We start from the raw sequence: 18,911 nt of genomic DNA on the forward strand, positions 1-18,911 counted from the left end.
CAAGAGAGAGTTGCTTGTCGACGGGAAAGACGGCTTTAGTACCGTCAGAACTGTAAAGTGAGGAAAAGGTAGAACCAGAGCAACAGAGGTTATAAGCGATGCCCTTCGCTGAAGAGCAAAAAGACCTTTCACTGAATGAAGACGAAAGGTTATAACATTTCCTTTGAATAAAGGAACGCTTTGCCTTGCGGTGATACATGCTGAATGGGAGTTAAAGGGAGATCTCTTCTCAGCCCGATGGGCCTGATTCCTTGCCTGGATGCCCTAAAAACGGGAATGGTTGAACGATGATTTGGAAGATGTCGTCTTGGAGGAGGAGGAGATAAATGCTTACACTGCAGCAACAATAACCTCTGCTTTGCGTCTGCTGGAGAGAGAAGCGTCAACACGTGAGACAGTAATCTAGCCAAGATAAGTCAGAAAAGAATTTTTGCGAGGTCTTCCAGTTAGCTTTGTTGAGGTGCCAATATTTACGTATACAAGGGGCTGCTGGAGGGGGTGGTGTCGTTGAAATAAATGAATTTACGAGTGTGTGGTCAGCTGAACCAATTGGGGGTGAGATTGTGTACCTCGGGCGGGAAGGATTACAGGTGAAAAAGAGATTCACATCAGGAGAGTGGCCGCAGTGCTCAGGAATATGGGTGGGGTAGGTGATAATTTGTTCTAGCTCAATGAGAATGGTGAACGTGAGGGGCTTCAATCCACCGACCATCCGTATGGGAGGAATTCAATCATTCCCAGTGGTGAACGCTGAAATCCTTCCAAGTATAGGATCTTAGCTTGCGGGTGAGGAGGTCACGGAGGAGTTTAGGTAATCGAAAAAAAAAAAAACATTTCTTTGTCGAATTAGGAGAGCAGTAGGCAAAACAAAGGAGAACAGTGATAGTTGGGAGACAAATCTTGAGCCAAATAATATCAAAGTTTGAGTGACTCTAGGTTCTCGAGGCGTGCAACAGGTGCATTATATTACAATACGTACAGACACCATCTCTGAATCGGAATCGTTACTGGAGACTAGTTGGTTGCGAGAAAGGGACTTGTGAGAACGTCATAAAACAACCAGAGTCTCAGAGAGACGTTAAGATTTACGAGGGGTACTCAACAGAAGTGAGGTTACTATAGAGAGACCAACAACCAACGTTGGGAAACTGGACAGAAACGGGACAGGTGTATCGGAGTGAAAGGTCGTGAGAAGGGCTGGTACTGCTACTGTCCGAGTCCTGCCTAGCTTTCGCCCTCATACCAATGCCCGAGACATTCCCCAAATTTCCTTCTCCTTTACCCTTGAAATACTTTCACTCAGAGAGAGAGAGAGAGAGAGAGAGAGAGAGAGAGAGAGAGAGAGAGAGAGAGAGAGAGAGAGAGATGGTATTCAATAAAAAGTGCATAAACTCTAGGAAACGGTCAAGCCGTGACCTACGTCACTGGCGGAGGGACTTGACAGACAGGAGAATGCAAGAAAACCTTCAACACATCTGGTGACAGGAGGAGGAGGAGGGGAACTCACCAGCCACCACAACACAGGACCACACGACACAAACGCGGAGATGAGCTATGGAGCAAGGGGTGATGGCAAGCCTTAGTATGGAAGTTCTGAAATAAGAGAGACTCGCGCCAGAACCATCAAAGAGCCTTTCGAAACATCACAGGCCATGAGATAATCTTTCCCAAAGTCCTTAAGAGAGGAAGCCCAACAATGCTGGCGTTAGATCTCGCCTGAAGGAGTGCTACTACGGTGAGTTCACACATACGACAACGATACCCAAGGTGGTGCGAGAACCAACATAATGAGACTCTTCCGAGAGAAGTAACGGGACAAGGGATAATAGTAGGATCACTGAGGTCTGCCTTCTTCGGGAAAGGTGAACGTGAGAATAATTCCAAGGGAATGGAAACTTATTTCAGGGTGGCTTCCGAAAAAGCATCCGTTGGTGTACGAAGAAAAAAAAAGGGTATTACCAGACACGAGAAACTTGGAGAAGAGTGTGTGGCCACAACAGCCATGAACTAAAACTGTCGTCCGTTAGCGAAGAGAACAGAGAACACCAAGTATGAAGTCTGATTACTTTTTGTTCACCTTTGAGGAAGGGAACAGTTACAGGCTTGAACGCCCTAACGTCGCTGCAGGAGAGATTCAACTCAACTGCGGCTCGTGTTGTATGGTTCGATCCCCTGCAATTGTGAGGCGAGATTCCACAGCCACGTGGCAGGACGTCACTCCGTCGGTACTGATGAGGGGAGTTATTTTCATAGACTCAGCTTCTCTAACTTTAAACAAATATAATCTACCATTTCCTGAATATCACAGCAGAGCTTCAAGCTAATCTGGCAAGCAGACAGAATGCTTCGAACAGCAATAACTGAAGCTTTTCTATTTCTTAACCACAGCCATTCTGAGAATGGTTGATCCCGTTATGTCCCGCCAGCACAAACCTAAGTCCCTTCCCTAAAAACCAGCTAGTGTCGGGATAGACGAGGGAGTGGGAGGGAGGGAGGGAGGGGAAGGGAACACAAACACACGGACCTAGAGACTCCCATAAACACACCAGAATAACACACGAGATGCTGGAGCACGACTCGTGAGCCCAGAGGCAGGCGGGTTGAGGCCGGCCTGCCTGCCAGCCTACTGGTCCTCACACCAGGCTGGAACGTGTAGCAGCGTCACCATGACCCTGGCCCCGCCCCCCCGAGGACCCAGTCCACACACAGCCCCGCCCCCGGAACCGACTGACTCGCACAATGACCAGTGTTACTAATAGCTGTTGCGTCGACCATAACCACCCTGTCGTGAGTCCACACTACTGACTGGGCCCAAGCCATACATAAATAACAAGGTCCGCCCTTTTTGAACTGAACCGTAACGGTTACGTAATAGAGCAGAGGCCATCTGACCCAGAAGGCCCGGCCGACGCGTCGTGCTCCTCAGGTTAACCATGTGGTATGATGGTGTTGTGGGGGAGACTGGCACCATACCTGAGGGCAGGGGGGTACTAAAAGGAAAATAAAACACTTCTGCTTCAACGCCGGTCCTGAAAAACACCTCCTGCTGTGTAAACACACCATGGTATACCAGCAGATCCTCCTCCACCTCCTCCTCCTCGATATAATAACGAAGACTTGGAGGCGGTGGTGCTCATGTTTTTTCATCTCCACGTGACGAGGGACAACATAAAACAACGTAGGGGGGCGGGCGGGCGGGCGGGAGGTGCGTCACTCCTCAAAAACGAGGTTCAGCGGCGACCGTCAAGCTGCACCCGGCCGCGGCGCCCCTCATGGTGGGGGCACATCCTCCACTCCCGACCCCCTCCCACCCACGCAACAGCTGATCCCTCTAACCAGTGTTGCCTCTACCCTTGGCATTCTTTCGAAATATTATTAGTCTCTGCCCGATGCATAATACTTCAAATTTGACCTGACTTCATCGGAGGAAAGAGTAATCATGTTGTTGAGGAGGAAACTGGGAAAAACCATCCACTTAATATTATGGGACGGCAACGATAAGAGGCCCCAGTGTTGCCATACCAAACTCACTTTAAATCTTTATGCCAACCTAAATATCAAAGTCTTTAAACTAATCTGCATTCTATAAAAGGCCGACAACTGCCGCCATCACCACCAGCCACGCCAGCATCCATACCCCTCCCTCACCACCAGCACCCCTCAAACATTACTACCGACACCACCACAACTCTTATCACCCACACCATCATCTCTTACCACTACCCATCCACAACGCTATATCATCACCACCATCCCTCAACACCACCAGTATCCCTTACCACCAGCAACGCCTTCTGTACACTAACACCACTGCAGGCAGTCCTAAACGTCAACAATAGCATCCCTCAGTATCACCACCATTACCAACACTCATTATCACCACAAGCCCTCAATATCACCTCCACCAACAACCCCTAAACTTTCCAGGCATCCCTCAACAACAGCATCATCAACACTACCCTCCCTCAAACATCACCACAACGACCACCATCAGCCCCACCCACCCTTTTTCATCCCTCCACATCAGTGGTGAGTCACGTCTACACTGGGTTAACATGGAGACAGTATAACGCAAGACAATACAATACAAGGCCACGAGAATCCACAGTTCCGTCACGCCACAATTAAGAGTTTGGAGTCCAGGCCTTCCTTTAACGAACACAACTTAAACCAGTTTCATCAGAAAACCACATGAAACAAAGAAAATGTTTTCCTTTCTTCTAGCGTTAAGGTTGCTCGTTATGTTCTCACCATCTGAGCAACAAGATTTTTTCAAAATACAGAAAACACTTATGACTGGGATACTCTTCCAGTGAATATCATATTCCCATACTCAACTGTGCACATCATATTCCCATACTCGACTGTGCACATCATATTCCCATACTCAACTGTGCACATCATATTCCCATACTCGACTGTACACATCATATTCCCATACTCAACTGTGCACATCATATTCCCATACTCGACTGTACACATCATATTCCCATACTCGACTGTGCACATCATATTCCCATACTCGACTGTACACATCATATTCCCATACTCAACTGTGCACATCATATTCCCATACTCGACTGTACACATCATATTCCCATACTCAACTGTGCACATCATATTCCCATACTCGACTGTACACATCATATTCCCATACTCAACTGTGCACATCATATTCCCATACTCGACTGTGCACATCATATTCCCATACTCAACTGTGCACATCATATTCCCATACTCGACTGTACACATCATATTCCCATACTCAACTGTGCACATCATATTCCCATACTCAACTGTGCACATCATATTCCCATACTCAACTGTGCACATCATATTCCCATACTCAACTGTGCACATCATATTCCCATACTCAACTGTGCACATCATATTCCCATACTCAACTGTGCACATCATATTCCCATACTCGACTGTGCACATCATATTCCCATACTCAACTGTGCACATCATATTCCCATACTCAACTGTGCACATCATATTCCCATACTCAACTGTGCACATCATATTCCCATACTCGACTGTGCACATCATATTCCCATACTCAACTGTGCACATCATATTCCCATACTCAACTGTGCACATCATATTCCCATACTCAACTGTGCACATCATATTCCCATACTCAACTGTGCACATCATATTCCCATACTCAACTGTGCACATCATATTCCCATACTCAACTGTGCACATCATATTCCCATACTCGACTGTGCACATCATATTCCCATACTCAACTGTGCACATCATATTCCCATACTCAACTGTGCACATCATATTCCCATACTCAACTGTGCACATCATATTCCCATACTCGACTGTGCACATCATATTCCCATACTCGACTGTGCACATCATATTCCCATACTCGACTGTACACATCATATTCCCATACTCAACTGTGCACATCATATTCCCATACTCAACTGTGCACATCATATTCCCATACTCAACTGTGCACATCATATTCCCATACTCAACTGTGCACATCATATTCCCATACTCAACTGTGCACATCATATTCCCATACTCAACTGTGCACATCATATTCCCATACTCAACTGTGCACATCATATTCCCATACTCAACTGTGCACATCATATTCCCATACTCGACTGTGCACATCATATTCCCATACTCAACTGTGCACATCATATTCCCATACTCAACTGTGCACATCATATTCCCATACTCAACTGTGCACATCATATTCCCATACTCAACTGTGCACATCATATTCCCATACTCAACTGTGCACATCATATTCCCATACTCAACTGTGCACATCATATTCCCATACTCAACTGTGCACATCATATTCCCATACTCAACTGTGCACATCATATTCCCATACTCAACTGTGCACATCATATTCCCATACTCGACTGTACACATCATATTCCCATACTCAACTGTGCACATCATATTCCCATACTCAACTGTGCACATCATATTCCCATACTCGACTGTACACATCATAATATTCCCATACTCAACTGTGCACATCATATTCCCATACTCAACTGTGCACATCATATTCCCATACTCAACTGTACACATCATATTCCCATACTCAACTGTACACATCATATTCCCATACTCAACTGTGCACATCATATTCCCATATTCAACTGTGCACATCATATTCCCATACTCAACTGTGCACATCATATTCCCATACTCAACTGTGCACATCATATTCCCATACTCGACTGTGCACATCATAATATTCCCATACTCGACTGTACACATCATAATATTCCCATACTCGACTGTACACATCATATTCCCATACTCGACTGTACACATCATATTCCCATACTCGACTGTACACATCATATTCCCATACTCGACTGTACACATATTCCCATACTCGACTGTACACATCATATTCCCATACTCGACTGTACACATCATAATATTCCCATACTCAACTGTGCACATCATATTCCCATACTCGACTGTACACATCATATTCCCATACTCGACTGTACACATATTCCCATACTCGACTGTACACATCATAATATTCCCATACTCAACTGTGCACATCATATTCCCATACTCAACTGTGCACATCATATTCCCATACTCAACTGTGCACATCATATTCCCATACTCAACTGTGCACATCATATTCCCATACTCGACTGTACACATCATAATATTCCCATACTCAACTGTGCACATCATATTCCCATACTCGACTGTACACATCACATCCCCATACTCGACTGTACACACATTCCCATACTCGACTGTACACACATTCCCATACTCGACTGTACACATCATATTCCCATACTCGACTGTACACATCATATTCCCATACTCGACTGTGCACATCATATTCCCATACTCGACTGGGCACATCATATTCCCATACTCGACTGGGCACATCATATTCCCATACTCGACTGTACACATCATATTCCCATACTCAACTGTACACATCATATTCCCATACTCGACTGTGCACATCATATTCCCATACTCGACTGTACACATCATATCCCCATACTCGACTGTACACATCATGTTCCCATACTCGACTGTACACATCATATTCCCATACTCGACTGTACACATCATATTCCCATACTCGACTGTACACATCATATTCCCATACTCGACTGTACACATATTCCCATACTCGACTGTGCACATCATATTCCATACTCGACTGTACACATCATATCCCCATACTCGACTGTGCACATCATATTCCCATACTCGACTGTGCACATCATATTCCCATACTCGACTGTGCACATCATATTCCCATACTCGACTGTGCACATCATATTCCCATACTCGACTGTGCACATCATATCCCCATACTCGACTGTACCCATCATATTCCCATACTCGACTGTACACATCATATTCCCATACTCGACTGCGCACATCATATTCCCATACTCGACTGTACACATCATATTCCCATACTCGACTGCGCACAGTGTATCGGAAGGCACCCTTGCCTCAGGCAGGGACATAGTGCCGTGGATGGACCTCAGTTAACCGTACAATACTGACAGATCATCACCACCTCAGCCCAAACCCAGTGCAGCTGCTCGCCTGACGTCATGCCCTGACCTTTGCCGTAAGCCATGAAGTGTGGTCTACACAGTGTTTAATGAATTACTAAACACCATACTCCCGTCATCCCGTTTACACGTTGATTTATTTTGCCCCGCCGTACAGGGAGGCGACACCCCCAGAGTCCACACCTTCCTACAAGTCCAGATACCAACTCACGTGAAGATGGTGTCAACCACACCTGCATTCCTGGTCTTCCTGATTAATCTTTTGAGCACAAGTGAACCTGTACATAGTGTGTGTGTGTGTGTGTGTGTGTGTGTGTGTGTGTGTGTGTGTGTGTGTGTGTGTGTGATAACTGTGTGTGTTTCGGGGGAGTTTGCACTCGTGTTGCCCCGTCTCTTAACCTACTATATATGTACTATGCCTTCACACACACACACACACACACACACACACACACACACACACACCAGACTAACCCAGGTACCCCAATGGTAGAAGGAAGGCCCCAGGCTGTCCCATGCAAACTAATGGTCAGTAACTCTAACCGCTACACAACGGTGTGTGTGTGTGTGAACTCCGTACTCTGGTAGCTGTAAGGTAAGGCAGGAGAGGTAGGTGCAACTGGTTGTAATGCTGGGTGGGAACTTTTATCATGCGGGTATAATTATCGTCTTACCGTCGCCAACATGAGCCAGGCTATCTATCATTCTGGTGACATCACCATCCCGTCCACAAGAGCTAGGTTATCATTCTAGTGATATCATATTAAGCAGATATCGTCACATCCACGAGAGCCAGGTTATCGTGCGGATGACACCATAGCTACTATAGGTAAATTATCATAACGGTGACATTATCCTACCAACCAAGAGCCAACCAAATCTTGGTTATCACAGTCAGGTTAACAAGAGCCAGATCTTTTTTTTTTTTTTTGTTAGATGAGACAGCAGCAGCAAGGGCAACTGAATGCATCACTCAAGGATTTCTCATTAACACAAACACACACACACACGTTACTTTGTCGCTGTCTCCCGCGTTAGCGACGTAGCGCAAGGAAACAGACGAAAGAATGGCCCAACCCACCCACATACACATGTATATACATAAACGCCCACACATGTACATATACAATTTGATCTTCCAGTTCTTCTCGTTCCCTCCACCTCTGACACTTCCTCTTTGTCAATCTTTCCTCACTCATTCTCTCCATGTGACCAAACCATTTCAAAACACCCTCTTCTGCTCTCTCAACTACACATCTCTCTTACCCTTTCATTACTTACTCGATCAAACCACCTCACACCACATACTGTCCTCAAACATTTCATTTCCAACACATCCACCTTTCTCCGCACAACCCTATCCATAGCCCACGCCTCGCAACCATATAAATTTGTTGGAACCACTATTCCTTCAAACATACCCATTTTTGCTCTCCGAGATAACGTTCACGCCTTTCACACATTCTTCAACGCTCACAGAACCTTCGCCCCCTCCCCCACTCTGTGACTCACTTCCGCTTCCATGATTCCATCCGCTCCTAAATCCACTCCCAGATATCTAAAACACTTCACTTCCTACAGTTTTTCTCCATTCAAACTTACCTCCCAATTGACTTGTCCCACAACCCTACTGTACCTAATAACCTTGCTCATTCATATTTACTCTCAGCTTTCGTCTTTCACACATTTTACCAAACTCGGTCACAGCTTCTGCAGTTTCTCACCCGAATCAGTCACCAGCGATGTATCATCAGCGAACAATTGATTCACATCCCAAGCCCACTCATCCACAACAGACTTTATACTTGCCCTTCTCTCCAAAACTCTTGCATTCACCTCCCTAACGACCCCATCCATAAACAGACTTTCACTGGGAACCAATCACTTTCCTCTCTTCCTACTCGCACATATGCCTTACATCCTCGATAAAAACTTTTCACTGCTTCTAGTAACTTGCCTCCCACACCATATACTCTTGATAACTTCCACAGGGCATCTCTATCAACTCTTATTATATGCATTCTCCAGATCCATAAATGCTACACACAAATCCATTTGTTTTTCTAAGTATTTCTCCCATACATTCTTCAAAGCAAACACCTGATCCACACATCCTCTACTACTTCTGAAACCAAACTATGCTTCCCAGGTCTGATGCTCTGAACATGCCTCCACCCTCTCAATTAATGACCTCCCATATAATTTCCCAGGAATACTTAAACTTATACCTCTGTAATTTGAACACCCTTGCCTATGCAAGGTACTTGAATCCATCGACCAACCTCTGAGAGAGGATGAACAGCTGGGTTGACTGTGAACCGACTGCCGTAACCATGATTCGAATCTATGCCCTCGACCCTGGGCGGCCCGTGAATGCATTACGGTCAGCAATGCTAACCGCAACACCATGAGGTTCATTAATGCTGGTGGCATCATCTTGCCGTTAACAAAAGCTAGGTAATCATGCTGCTGCCATTAGCTGCTGACATTATCAACATCATAACGTCAACAAAAGCTATGTAATCATGCTGCTGACATTATGGTCATCAAACTGTCAACAAAAGCTATGTAATCATGCTGCTGAAATTATTACCATCATAACGTCAATAAAAGCTATGTAATCATGCTGCTGGCATCATCATAAAGTCAACAAAAGCTATGTAATCATGCTGCTGACATTATCATCATAATGTCAACAAAAGCTAGGTAATCATGCTGCTGACATTATCATAACGTCAACAAAAGCTAGGTAATCATGCTGCTGACATTATCATCATAACGTCAACAAAAGCTAGGTAATCATGCTGCTGACATTATCATCATAACGTCAACAAAAGCTAGGTAATCATGCTGCTGATATTATCGTCATCATACCGTCAAGAAAAGCTATGTAATCATGCTGCTGACATTATCGTCATCATACCGTCAAGAAAAGCTATGTAATCATGCTGCTGGCATTATCATCATAAAGTCAACAAAAGCTATGTAATCATGCTGCTAACATTATCATCATAACGTCAACAAAAGCTAGGTAATCATGCTGCTGACATTATCATCATAACGGCAACAAAAGCTAGGTAATCATGCTGCTGACATTATCATCATAACGTCAACAAAAGCTATGTAATCATGCTGCTGACATTATCATCATAACGTCAAGAAAAGCTATGTAATCATGCTGCTGACATTATCGTCATCATACCGTCAAGAAAAGCTATGTAATCATGCTGCTGGCATTATCATCATAAAGTCAACAAAAGCTATGTAATCATGCTGCTGACATTATCATCATAACGTCAACAAAAGCTAGGTAATCATGCTGCTGACATTATCATCATAACGTCAACAAAAGCTAGGTAATCATGCTGCTGACATTATCATCATAACGTCAAGAAAAGCTATGTAATCATGCTGCTGACATTATCATCATAACGTCAAGAAAAGCTATGTAATCATGCTGCTGACATTATCGTCATCATAACGTCAAGAAAAGCTATGTAATCATGCTGCTGACATTATCGTCATCATACCGTCAAGAAAAGCTATGTAATCATGCTGCTGACATTATCACCACCATAACGTCAATAAAAGCTATGTAATCATGCTGCTGACATTATCACCATCTTAACGTCAACAAAAGCTAGGTAATCATGCTGCTGACATCAACATAACGTCAATGAAAGCTATGTAAAATGCTGCTGACATTATCATCATCATACCGTCAACAAAAGCTACGTAATCATGCTGCTGACATTACCACCATCATACCGTCAACAAAAGCTAAGTAATCATGCTGCTGACATATCATGATACCGTGATATCATCAATCATCCACACACACACACACCATGCATGAGCACTCTCTCACGTTCACAGAAAAGGATGTTCGAAATCTAAATAAGTTGCCATGGATGGGGATGGATAGGGAAGCAATTAACACAACAACCAACCCCCGTCTGATAGGAACCACCCCAGCTACAGTGGCCGAAGACGAAGGTCCTAGCGGCATCCTTAACAATAATGAGAGCATCTCTTCCGGCAGCAGCCACCCACAACAGAACGGTACGAGAGAAAGCTAACAAAGTCCCTGACTGTGTGTGTGTGTGTGTGTGTGTATAGTGGTTACGTAAACCCTCGCCACCACCACCACCAGTCTCAAGGAAAGCTGTCGTAGTACGTGACGAGAAAATCGCCACAGCTGGAGCAAAATCACATTCTCAACGACTCTCTCCAGCTCCATACAACCCTAACAGCAGTGGGAGGCGGCAGCCACGCACCACAGGACGGAGCATAATCCAGTGAGCGGAAACACAGGCCCTCTTACCCCTGCCAGGGACTCCGCCCTACTGAGCGTGAGCCTCGACTCTAGCGTGAGTCATGACGGGCTGCCTGGCTCGGCGGTGTGTGTGTGTGTGTGTGTGTGTGTGTGTGTGTGTGTGTGTGTGTGTGTGTGCGGTGGGGAGTACCGGGGACCACCAGTGTTAGACTGAGGCGGGGGAGGGGGTGGGGGAAGAATCAGGAAGGCGAGGGAGGGATGGAGTGATGGGTGGGGGAGGGGAGGTCACTCCAGGGCTGAGCGGGGTGAGCGAGGCGCACGACGCTCACCAGGAAGACGGGCGCCCTGCTACTGACGCCGGCAGGACGGAACACCATCCGGCGGCACTACCCACCACACACGCCTGGCAGGGAGTACACACACACCAAGCAACACACCAGGACAACTAGTACACTCACCAAGAGGGGATAAGCTCACCAAGGGAGCGTGCGCTCTAAAATACAGAGCCTTGATAGACCAGTATCCTGGGGCAGAGTCGAGACACAAGAGATGGCAGCACACTGGCCGCATCACCGGTGGTCGAGTGCCAGCCTCCCTGCCCGACCATACCCGTACCGTAATACCTTGTATTGTGCCTCAGTGCGCAGCACACACGGCGTGAGCTTCCCTGTTCTTTCATAGCGCCCTCTACACCGGTCAGCCTCCCTGACCTGTGAAAGTCTCCACATCCCTCCTCGCAAACTTTAGTGACCTGTGTGATCATTAGCATCTCCGTGGACACAGCGGACTATGCGACCTTTAGTGGCCCTACTTGACCTTGTTCTTCATGTTTTTGTGACGCGTGAGCCTTACTGCTTCTAGTAAGACTGAGTGAAAAATGAAAGACTTGGTAACCTTAACCTTTATAATATCTGATCAGTCTCTCAGACTCTGATTCCAGGTTATCCGTGAGGCTTCATGAGCTTTTGTAATGTGTGTGTGTGTGTGCGTGTGTGTGTGTGTGTGTGTGTGTGCCTTTGTTCGTGTGTGTGTGTGTGTGTGTGTGTGTATATATATATATATATATATATATATATATATATATATATATATATATATATATATATATATATATATATAAAGCAACATTCCAAGCGAGCCTTAAGTGATTTTGTTACCCCTCTTAACGCGTCTGGGACCCTCACAAGCCTTGGTCACCTTTGACAGGCGAGCATTACCATGATTTAGGCCCCTTAATGGCCTGTGTACACCTAATGGCCTTAGGGAGGCTCCGTGACCCATGTTAACTTTCGTGCTTAGCAAGAACTCCCACCTCCCGGGTCATGTCTCCGTTACCTATACAACTTATACCCTGTGTGCGCCTCCCTATCCCGGGTGAGCTTCCGCTGCTACGTAAGCAACACCAAAATGCACGAATCTCCACGTTCCTTTCCGTAAGATTATCGCCACCCTGCCAGGCGCGCACAACTCTCCATGCCATGTGTCAGAAGGTGCCCGGGGACTTCGGGAGGTGGAGACAATGACACTAGATGGGCATCACTGGCTGACCCGTCGGCCGGCCACCTGAGCTCTTGCCGCTGTCACCCCGCTCGCACCTGCACTAACTGGTCGCCGCCACAACTCCCCAACCAGTATCAACACAAACCCCACCCATTCCCACCACTACAACCACCATCAGTTAGTTACAACTACCCCCACCCGGCACCACAACCAACCACCGTAAAAAAAAAAACCATCTATCATCACTACCACCAACGCAACCCATCATCACAAGCAACAAAACAAACCCACCTACCATCACCGACACAACCACCCTGCTTCCTTGCCATCTGTCAGCACCACCACCAACAACAAAATACAGCCCAGTCAAAGAACCACAATGATCACGACGACCACCACTCAACCAACAGCACCATCACACACTCGACCTGACCTGCCGCTACTCAGTACAGTAGAAGGTTCCGCCGTGCACCTCCTCCCTCCCCCGTTGTTATGGATGCGCCACAGAACCTACCGCTTCCCCACCACCACCATCAACCTAGATCCGCATTAGACAGTTGTCAGTGCGTCCTGTCTTCCATCCACCTTATTCGCCTACCAATCAACCCCCCCCCCCACCAATCCCACAAATATCCAAGCAGACAGATGTATACAGTCACTGTATACACAGTTTTACCATTCTCCTCTCATGGGGTGGCTTATCTGCCACTACGGCCGCAGCTGACACTGCCTGCTGTACTGCGAGAGACAGAAAATGGACGAAGCCAAGAGGTGTGAATAAATCTGCAAATCTTAGGTGAAGAAACCGGCAGTGGCGCGCGCACAAACAGGGCCTACCGTCATGATCACTGCATTAAGTCACCATATAATATACGTAAACTGGCCATTAGCTAATGTACCAACATCTACTATTGATGTACAAAATTGCTTAATCTGTCTTCACTAACCATCAAAAAGGTGACTGTTCATATAAAAACCTAAACCAACAGATAATATTCATCCATATCTGATCTTCCAAGGAAAAAAAAAGCACAAACAGGCAAAAAACAAAAAAACGAGAGCCTGTGTGACAGCTGAGGTCTGGCGCAGGATTTCATGCGGGCTGATGACGGCAGGGAACATGAAACATTCGGAATCGTCTGCCAATGAGAACCCAACTCAACCCCCCGTCTTACTTCTGGTTGGTGGAAGAACGGTACACAGACCGCTCCCCCACCAATGAGAACGCGCGATTTCATGGACCGTGTTTTGCTATTGGCTGGGAGAGAGTGGGGTCAGTGACACCCTGAGCCTCCGCGCGCGCGACGCCCTCACCATCACCACACTCGCCACTGTTGCCGCCTCTCCACTAACACCGTCTTAATTAACATTCTTTATTCCGGGTGGAGGGACCGCGTGACCATCTTTTCAACGCAAACGGTACACATGCCTCCTCTTCCGGCACCCAGCCCTCACCGTCAGCCTCGGGTGCATGCCAGACGCACCCACCAAGCAAGCTCCGGCACCAGACGACACACTCAATGGAATTTCCCCCATCAGCTAGTGTAGGTGTAGCGTTGCGTCACTCTGGGAAACATTTCCTTAACAGAAAATGACCAGTGACACCAAACCACTGTAGGTGTGCTTACGGCGCGTGTGACTGCCACCTAAGCCGTCCGGGAAGCAACCTGGGCAGTGGTGTGCGCGAGCGACTCTTGCAATGTGGTGAGGGCGGCGGGGCCGGGAGGAGGTAGCGGCCTGCCGTGCGGGTCACCTCACGCACCGCCGCCAACAACAACGGTGATGCCTCTCCGCGCCACCATCAACACTAACCAGACGATATCTGTGCAATACTTTCAACGTCGTCAACCATCCTACTACAATGCACCCTGCCATCACTCCCTCACTAACCAATCAACCAAAACAACCCTACCAGGATAGCTCCACACACCAACACTACTTGTCGACCATCACACTCACCACAGATCCCATACCAAAATACGGCACCAATCTATCCATCAGAACACCAAAGGACTCCCTAAACCCTCTAGTCAAACACAACAGGCACACATTACTATAGCCAACTCAGGCTGAAACCCTATCCCCACAACATACTCCAGCTCCCACAGCTGTCGTCACTTCCACAACACCATCGTCCCGAAAGAACACCTTCACAATATTCCCAACACAATCATTCAACAATCTACTCCCTGCACAGCTTCCCCTTAATATCCTGAGGCAATGGCCCCGCAGTAATATATCCAAAACAGTTATTTTGTTGGTATATCCAAAACTGTGCTAACAAAATAACCCAGCCCTAAAATAATACCACAATAATCTACCGTCAACCTAATTTCCTAGCCCAACACTATGCTCGCCCAAAACCCTTGCCCCAGAAAATACTCCCACAATTCCCTTGGCCTCAACACAGCTCCCATATTCCCTCCCCCAACACAACGCCCCCCAAATTCCCGGACCCCAACACAATAATCCTACAGAACCTCGCCCCAACACAATGTTCCTACAATACCAAAACCCCAACGCAATGCTCCTACGATAATCTCGCCCGAACACAATGCTCTTACTATACTACAGCCCCAATACATTGCTCCAACAATATCCCCAGCCCCAACACAATGATGCTACAATACCGTAGCCCATCGCCATGCTCCTACAATTTCCTGGCCCTAACAAAATGTTCCAACAACAGACTATCCCTGACAATAATCCCAAAGTTTCCTGGCCCCAGCAAAATGCTCCTACAAGAGACTATCCTTAATAATGATTCCAAAATTCCTTAACCCGAAAACAATGCTCATAAAATACCATAGCCGTAACACAATGCTCTCACATTCCCTCCTTCAAACAAAATGCCCCTATAATACGCGAACCCCAACACAATGCTCCCACAATTCCTTAGCCATAACATGATCCTAAAATACCCAAACCCTAACACAAACCTCTCACAATTTACTAAACCAGACACAATATTTTACTATACCGTAGCCCCAAGACAATGCACCTAAAATGGCCTTGCCCAGTACGAAGCACCCACAAGATAAAGCCCTAAGACAAAGCACCCACACCATAAAGCCCCAAGTTAATGCTCCCAAAATACTCTAAATCCAAAATAATGCCTCCACAATTCCCTAACTCCTACACAATGATCCTATGACACCTTAACCCCTAACAGCCCCAACAAAATCCTCCCAAAATTCCCTGTCCCCATCATAATCCCTCCACAATTTCCTTAACTCCAGGAGTGTGTTCCCACAATTCCCTAAACCCAACCACAATGCTCGAAAACTCCAATCACAAACATGACACTCCTACAATTTCCTATACCCAATACATTGCTCAGAAAATACACTAACTCTAACACAATTTTCCCAAGTTTAAGACCCTGGCCCTAACGTAACACTTGCACAATTCCCTATCCTCAACATGATACTCCCACAATACTCTAACCGTACAAAATGTTTTTAACATACCCTCACCCCAACGAGAATACTATGAATCTCCCTGAACCTTACACTCTCCCTTAATTCCATACACCAAACAGGATGCTCACAGAACACCTATGCCTCATCACAATACTCCTAACAAAACCTTATATCTAACAATGAAGACAATACTCCTACAATTCCCTCACACCAACATAACGCTCGCAAAATACCCTAGCCAAACACATTGTTCCAACAATTTCGTAACATAACATTTCTAAATACCCTACTCCAACACAAAGCTTCCAAAATACCCAGGCGTCCAACAAAATGCTCCCCATTCACTGTCTATCTGACACAAGGCTCTCACACCTTGCACCCATTGAAAAACTCGTCGATAAAGTATGCACAAAATTCTAGTTGCATCAACAATGATCCGATATTATATCACACTTGATACAATGTTCCTAGACTATTCCAGTCTCCAGGTAAAGCAAGACCAACAGGCCATCATACATACCCATGGGGTATTCATACATTAGTGAGCATGGGCTGTACAGTCCCGCTCGAGAATCGTTCCGTGGTGCTAAAAAGGGTCTCCTTGTCAATTCCTGTAGAGGTTACAGAACTAGTTAATGTGAAGCCAGCCAGCCAACCTGCCAGCCTTTTCACTGCCTTTAATACTAATAACAAGATGGGAGTTCATGTCAAACTTATGAGCACTCTTTTCATGCAGTTCAAAGGAAACAAACTGGGGCAATACATCATACCAATCATCAGCAGTGAATATTACTGCTCTATTAAAGGAAGATAATTATGTACGAGAATACTAACGAAGGAGATGCGGTTAAAAAGGATCTGGCAACAGTGCCAATCATTTTGCTCATCAGATACATCAATAGCTCAATCATACCATGAAAACATGCATGTGTGTGCTATACAGAAGGAATTTCTACAGTCTCAATATGGAGTTAATACAGTTTCAGTGCATGGAAACAGACTACATAGGAAATTCTAAACCTTGTATTCTATTTCCATGCTGAAAAATGTTAAACACCAAGAAACCTCTTAAGAGTTCAATAATTCAAACAGCCAGAAGGCATCTTCAAGTGTGTACAAATACATCCTTTTCAAGCGTTAGTTTTACAAGAAACAAATCACATCTCTGAAAGTAAGACCATAGTTTTATTACGAATTTACTTTCCAAATAGAAACACACACACACACACGATATATTAGAGAAAGTCATTATTTTGCCGTCAAGTTGTCTACGGCCCGTAAGATGGGTGTGGCGGTAGGTGCCTAAGAGGGTCACATCTGTAAAAGCCGTGGGTGGCACAAGGCGGTATGTTAATGGGTGTTACAGGAGTGACGACCGTAAAGGATCGGGTAGCACTCAACAAGAAGTGTAAACACAGCAAATGGCGAGGAGGGCACGGGAGGAACAGCGGAGGGAGAGGGATGACGGCGCGACACACCAACGGAGAAGGTATGGGAGGGCGCCAGCCATGAATGGAAGGGTGCGTGTGCCACACAGCGTCGACTGGTGCGTGGCCGTGAAAACGTACCACCCGCACACCAGCAGTTGGCTGGCTGGCCATTCACAAGTATCTCCAGACAACGTTCCCGCAGCAGCTGGGCCCACACGCTGCCACAAGCTCCCCCGATATACACACAGCTCGCGCGCGCACACGCACAGGACGCGGTCTTGAGCATGATAACTCCAATCCTCTTCGACCGGACAGCCTGGACAGACATATTTTGATCATTCGGTCTAGGTGACAGATATCCATGTGAAGGAGGGGGTCCCCAAACCAAGGAGATGTAGTATAATTTACACTAATCATTCCCAGGACCCACCCCTGGCCAACGTACCAACATCGCAACCCTTAGCTAAGTACGACCCTTAAACATCAGGTAAAAGGCCAAACCATTACACTGAATGGTCGGAAGTGTCGTGCTCAGTTGGCCAATAAAACTTTCTTCCACTCCCTCAGAGATAAGAAACCCGGCAAGCCAAGCAAGACAGAATCCCGTCATGAGGCAACTGGAAGATTCCCCCAACGCGCCACATAGTTCTACTTCCCTGATGCATAAAATACTGTGCTTCCGGGTTCAGCAATCACTGGTGGTCGTACACTGGCT

General features: G+C 46.2%; 1 protein-coding gene across 4 annotated transcripts in view; it reads right to left on the reverse strand.

The window, feature by feature from the left end:
• The window catches only part of Bap170 (Brahma associated protein 170kD), a 284,703-nt gene that overhangs the window by 168,882 nt on the left and 96,910 nt on the right, over nt 1–18,911 (reverse strand). Inside the window, exon 1 of one of the 4 annotated variants that reach the window (XM_071662585.1) lies at nt 12,303–12,430. The exons of the other annotated variants lie outside the window; for them this stretch is intronic. The gene's annotated coding sequence lies outside the window, so the exon portion shown is untranslated. Of the gene's footprint in view, nt 1–12,302; nt 12,431–18,911 lie in introns of those variants that run through there. 4 annotated transcript variants of the gene reach the window in all.

Source organism: Panulirus ornatus, chromosome 6 (assembly GCF_036320965.1).
Source record: "Panulirus ornatus isolate Po-2019 chromosome 6, ASM3632096v1, whole genome shotgun sequence".
Classification (NCBI taxonomy): domain Eukaryota; kingdom Metazoa; phylum Arthropoda; class Malacostraca; order Decapoda; family Palinuridae; genus Panulirus; species Panulirus ornatus.